The sequence below is a fragment of the Leptosomus discolor genome, chromosome 1, assembly GCF_034619465.1.
Source record: "Leptosomus discolor isolate bLepDis1 chromosome 1, bLepDis1.hap2, whole genome shotgun sequence".
Taxonomy (NCBI): Eukaryota; Metazoa; Chordata; class Aves; order Leptosomiformes; family Leptosomidae; genus Leptosomus; species Leptosomus discolor.
In genome coordinates this window covers 23,765,578-23,772,001 of record NC_141391.1, presented here as the reverse complement: position 1 = coordinate 23,772,001, position 6,424 = coordinate 23,765,578, and positions in this window count along the sequence as shown.

Genomic DNA, 6,424 nt, shown 5'->3' with positions numbered 1-6,424 from the left:
GGGTCTGATGCCACGTCCTTTGCTTCTGTTTCTAAAAGTCTTGAGATAGGTGTTCAAATATCTGTGGGGAAAGTCCAGCACCTGCTGTAGCAGTCTTGTCTCTGCTCTGTCACTTGTTGCAGAATAATGTAACAAAACACAGGAGATTTTCCAAAGCAAGACATTTTGGAAGGACATATCTGACACAATTCCTGCTTTATTCGATAAGGAATCGCACCCGGGGCTGATGCGCTTCCATGACTGTTGACCTTCCTCATTGTATTTCTGAATGATGCTTCAAAAAGCATTCAGTGGTTCTGGTTTGGTTCCGTACAACATAACCTCTTTGCATCTAGGAGTCTACGGTCAAATCTGACGCGCCCAAAATAACTATAACTGTAATGGCAATAGTAGGAATTAAGATTTTCCACCTCTTCTGCATAGGACTTCTCTGAGAATGATGCTACCTTGGGGGATGGAAGTAGCAAAATCAGCCTTTTGGAAAGGGCTCCCAAATGTGATTGTTACTCGTGTGTTGATCAAAATGTTGACCTCACTACATGCTTGTTCAGTGAGCTGACACGTTTTTAAAATAAAAATAGAGGGCCAAACCCATTCCACATTGTTTGCCAAACATACCAACATGGCATAAGCACAAGCTCTTTGTTCTGCAGGCTAGTAGCAGTGATGGTACAGCTGTACGGGGGATACATTTGTTGAAGATCAAAAGGATGCTGAGGAGAAAAAAAAGGCTGTCCTCAGGACATCACTTTGCTGTAAGAGAAGGGTACTGATGGCAGTAGGGGTTTCCATGTGTTTCCAAATGGATATAAGCTTATGTGGGACAATGTTGAGTGGGGATTTCTGCTTGCCCTTCCTCCGAGGAGGTGCCTAGGGTGTTTATTGCCCATGCAGCAGGGTCAGGATTGTGTTTTCTTCTTGTCTTAGTAGAAGACGCCTTGTTCTGCATAACTGGCTTTAATTTTATGCTCTTCTGTGAATTGGAGAAGAAAATTCTCAAGAACAGCAAGGCCTTGAAATAGATAAGGATTGGTTCTTCAGAAGCTGAAACAAATTGTAGTTGTTTAGGAAGTGATAGTACTGCTTATGTAAAATGGTGCCCTGTCAGCTTATTTTTTCACATAGTGTTTTATGTTTAGCTGGACAGATGTTTGTTATGGTTTACTTCTTGCTGTTAACCAGATGCAAGATTGCTTATTTTCTTATGGGATTGTTTTGAAGAATGTCCCTTTTTAAAATGTTGTTAATGGGGAAGGAAATGTATCAAACTGATATAATAGGTATGTTAACCATTAGATAAGAGGAGGAAGAATATCTTATTTTATTTGAAAATACAATACAGTCAAGGCACAAGAATTTGGACAGGGAACAAAAGTAACAAACATAAAATGCACTGTAAATAAAAGACAAGGACCAGTAGCAGTAGGTGGAATTTGGCCCCTATTGAAGTCGGTGGGAGTTTTGCCATTGACTTCAGTGGGACAGGATTTCACCCGAGGATGTGGCCCCTGCCCCAGGGTCCACCCTGCTAGGTTATCTAGGTGTGTCATTGCTTCCCGCTGCTCTCAAAGCCCTCGGCTCCTGCTGAAACATGAAGGTGCCCAGAGCCTTGGAGTGAAGCTGTTTCCTAACCGGGGTCTTAATGGCCAGGGCTTGCAGCTCGGTGTTTCTCATCGGAGAAACTGAAGCTAAAGCAGGGGTAAGAGCTAGGTGTGTGCAGAACAAAGCCGATCTATGTTCATTCAGATGAAGTTTCCTCAACTTGAAGGTGGTTATGTACCATCTGGTAACATTTCTGGAATAATTTATATTGTTTTATGTGATTGGGAGTGTATTGTGCCATAGGAATACTGACCGTAGGTTCAAAAAAAAGGCTTATCGTTTCAAGTTTGGTTGGTAGCAGGAGTGAGAGGAACCAGCCCAGAACACATTTCCTTACTTCAAAGGCGAGAATGGCTGTTTCAGAAAGCGAGATCATAGCCGGATCCAACTTCTAAGGAGGGAAAAATCATAATCTCCGCCAAAATCACCCTTTGATACAATTGCGAAGATAACAAATGATATCAGAGGAAAGGTTTTGGGCAGAGGTGTGATGGCCCCTGTACTGCATCCTGCTAAACCAAAAGATTGTTCTGCTGAAAAAAATCCTTCTTGTCTGTATGGAAGGTCTCTTTGCCAAGCTACAGTGAATATAATTGAAAGTGAAAGGTTGGTTTGTTACCTGCTGTTTCAAAAGCAACAAAACCGTGCAAGAGCTGCTTAGGATGGTGATCAGTCATCTGTGAGATGAAGGACAGCGTGGTGTGTGAGGGGTGCAGAACATGGCTGCAGCCCAGGTACTGTGCACCTGCATCCAGCTCCCCGCCTGTTATCTGTGGGTCATAGGAGGTATTTTATTCACAACAGAGACGCTTAGACTTTCTGATGCTTTTTGGGCAGGATGAAGTTGCTATCTTGGTCTTGAGATCAGCCAGAAGAGCACTGTCTGCTGGCATTAAGCCAATTGTGGGATGTTGGCCTTAATTTCCAGGTCTGTCATAATTAAATAGCCCCTCTTCTAAACAAATTATTCATGAAAAGCAGTTCTGCTTTATTCTTGATAGCTGTAATACAGCTGTGAACACCTGTAGATACGCCTGAGGGAGCTTCAAAATGAAATCTTTTTGAAATATGTTTCTTATGGGATACTCTTGAGTGATATATAAGCTTGAAATACTTCACTAGATTATTCTTTTTTTAATGAATAAATCCTACATCCCATCGCCCCCCGAAACCTTGCCAGGGGTTGGCTGTTTCTCTCCTGGGGACGTTGCTCGTCCCCAGCCCTGTTCTTGCCAAAGAAGTGATTTCTCATGATGTTTGTGGCAAGAGAGGGCATGGGGTACCAGATCTGCCTTCATTTTCAAATGCTGTAATAAAACTGCCATTGGTTTAGGACCAGTGAGTCATGTTCATTTTGCAAGATACCAGATTTAGTTAAATTTAAGTAAAATGGCTAGGTAGGAAATAAAGGGCTACTGTTATTGTTAGGTGGTATGTTTTTGAAGCAGAGACGTTGACAAAATTCTAAAAGAGACTTAGCATCCAGAGCTCCTTGGGTGTCAGTGGTGGTGGGATGAGGAGGGACAGCGGCACTCACCTGTAGGGGACCTCGATCCACCTCCACCTGGAGGCACTTCCTAGAGAAAGGTAATGTCAGACCACACAGCCTGACCTCTACCTTTTGCTTTTGTTCACCACAGAGCTTTGTGCGGTGTATGGGGACAGTAGGTCACTTACACACTGCAAGCAAGCATATTGTTAGTGCTGTCTTGCTCTTAGGGTTAGCCCCATTCCCGTCATGTGGGCATCATAGAAACCCATGTGTTGATGAGTGAGTGCACATCACAAAGCTTCTCCTTCTGCATATTATATGGCCCTGCAAGATACCCTTCTCCCTCACCTTGATTTTCATGTTCAGCACCTTGTAGGATGAAACCCAGTATGCTCAGCAAGGTTGATATCAACTCAGAGGTGCAAAGCCTGAGGAACACAAAATAACACTGGGGTTTGGGGAGGCCTGGACCTACAGCCTCACCCAGGGTGAAATGTCTCAGGAAGATCTCCTCTGACCTTCTCTGGTGTTCCCCTGTGGCTGTTCCAGCTCAGCCTCAGGCGTCCATCCAGGCCTGCCCACAGGCTCTGTGCAAAGGGCAGGCGAGCCCTGCCCGCCTGCGCTGCATCTCTGCAGACCTCCCTGGCTCATCGCTCAGCTTCTGAGCAGGGCCATGTCTCTACCTTCTTTCCATTTTCTGGGTTTTTTTTTTTGGTTGGTTTGGTTTTGTCTTTTTTTTAATAGCCTTAGCTGGGACTTCCCTGTGTTCTTCTGTGTGGCTTCTAAGTCCTCTGTTCAGGCCCTTGAATGTCTAAATCTTGCCAATGAATATTGACTTAGCAAGAAGTAAACTGTTTTTCACTAGTCCTTTAGCATTTCTTGATGTCTCTGTACCACAGAATAAACCCATGTTTGTCCTGAAATCCAGAGTCTGGTTCTGAGTCAGACTGGTCTTGACTTTCACACTGGCTTTGGAAAATAAATCCATTAACACATCTCCTGTGGGTATCTTGCTCATCATTGGCTGCAGTTTGTGGCAGGGATTTCTTTGTTATGTTTTGGAGGGCTTTTTTTTTTTTGTATTATGAGATCACTGGTATTGGTATTATATCTGCATCACTCTGGTGGGAGTTAAGCAAAGCTTAGGACTTGTGTTGCCCTAGAAAGCAATGAGATTCATAGGGGATGCTCCAGTGCAACATGCTTCTTGTCACCTTACCCCAGTTCATACTTTAGGACTGCCCTGTCACTACTTTGGGGAGGTGGGCCAGTGTCCAGCTGAAAGCGATCCTGGCTGACGTGGATTTGGGTGAGGTTCAAGTGGGAAGGAGACTGCTTGAGCGAACTGACTTACGAATGCACTTAGGTCTGTCTTCCTTCTGAGATAGTTTTCCCTCTCTGTGTGCATTCAGAATTCCCGTGGCTCATCAGATGAGATTTTTGTAAGATTGGCCTGAAACCTGCCTTTCTCCATTAATCTAAATCCACATGTCTCGGGAGCGTGTTTGAGAGCTGTTGGTGGAGGAGACAATTCCTGACACGGTGGGACTGGTAAATCCTCAGCCTTGTTCCTGCCGCTGTAATTACTTTCTCATAGTAGGGGATTTTTAGTGTAAGGCCAAGAGAAAGGGATTTAAGCCAGGGCTTGTCAATGGTGTCTTGGAAAAGTGAAGAGGATTTTTGATTTTGTAGTTGATGCTGTGGCGACAAAATTGAAGCATCGGTTTTCATAGCTGACTCATTTAATTAAGTCTCTTAGCTTGTATTTCCCACCTTTTACACTGGATTTTAGCTGGAGATGATGAAGTACCAATCTCACTTGAACATTCTGAAAATTGTATTTAGTAACACTTTTGTCTACTCGCTATTCGCAGCATGCTGTTGATGGTGTTGTGCAATGTATACTGCTGTTCCATTATCAGTATACAAAGCACTATTCATTGGACAGTGAATGCCTCAGTCCAGCATTGCATCTAAATAAAAGAACCTTTCTGCTTTTCCATAATTAATGAAGAAACATTTTACAGCCCTGCTGCCAAAGCAGGGCTTAATTATGCAGTGTGCATATCAGGCTGGGCTTCTTGAAGCTACAGGATGCAGCCAGAGTTGGAAGATGATGTTCATCCTTGTAGGCTGTGTCCATGTGAGCGAGTAACGCAGCCTGTAGATTTGCAGAGCAAAGCAGTTGCTGCTGAGAATGTAATGTCTGTGCAACACATCTTGCAGGGGAGGTTATCCTGGAGTAACTGTTCCTGCAGGCTGAGCACCTGTCAGGTGTTGGAGTATGTTATGTATGCCCCTGCAGCATCCTCAGGTTTAGGGTCACCCCAGTAGCGTCAGGTTTGTGCACTTCACAAGCTCTCTGCAGTATGAACCAAAGTGGTGAATGGGGCAACGGGGACATTCACTTTTAGAGTAGTCATGCTCAAAACAGAAATGATAATGGCCATTAAATGCAGGTTTTATAGTAGTGATTTTGGTGTCTGGAGCCAAATCTGTTTGTAGAAGCATGGTAGGTTGTTGTCAGTACCAGTTCTGTTGACTCTGGCTTAGGCTGACCGTCGTCTTTGGTTGGAGTGTGGCTCTGTAGGGATGTTCAGAGCTTCTTGGTGCTCATCACAAGTGTTGGACTTCCTCCGCTGGAAGCCCATTCAAGGTGAAGAATATACCTTGTTATAGCTTCCTCAACACTGCTTTATTTGAGTGTGTTTTCTGTGTATATGAATTAGGAGTAAACCAGCAGATCCTACAGAAACATCCTAGCTGTGGAGAGCATCATGTTATCCGACTGCCAAATTCTGAATGAGGACGATGATGCTGGGATGAAGGTGGGATGGCAGAGTGGGCTGAAGAAAATGGCTACAGCCAGTGGGAGCAGCCCTGAGGAGGGTCAGGGATGGGTAATCAGAAAGAACCAGGGCATGAAAATGGTGTGAACCAGCAAAGTGAAGCCTCTGTCACAGTAGGAGGTGGTGCCTATTGACTGGAGAAGGGCAAAGAGATAAATGAGTTTACCTGTGAGAGACTGGCAGATTCACCTGACAGTTTTATTTGATAAGAGACACAGAAAGGTGGAGGAGGTTTTTTTTTGTTTGATTGGGTTTTTTTACTTCTAAGGTTAAATAGAAGAATGATAGCTGTCCTTTATTTTGACTTGAGTAGAGCTTTTGATGTGGTGCCGCGCCAGAAGTTGTTTAAGATGAGAACTAGTAGGAAACTGGCAGAGTGCAAAAGGGACTTTTTAGTGAGAAGTCAGGGACTGGGAGACCAAAACAGACACTGGTAGAGGAGATGGCCACTGGAGTTCTTAGTGATTGCTCTTGGGATGCA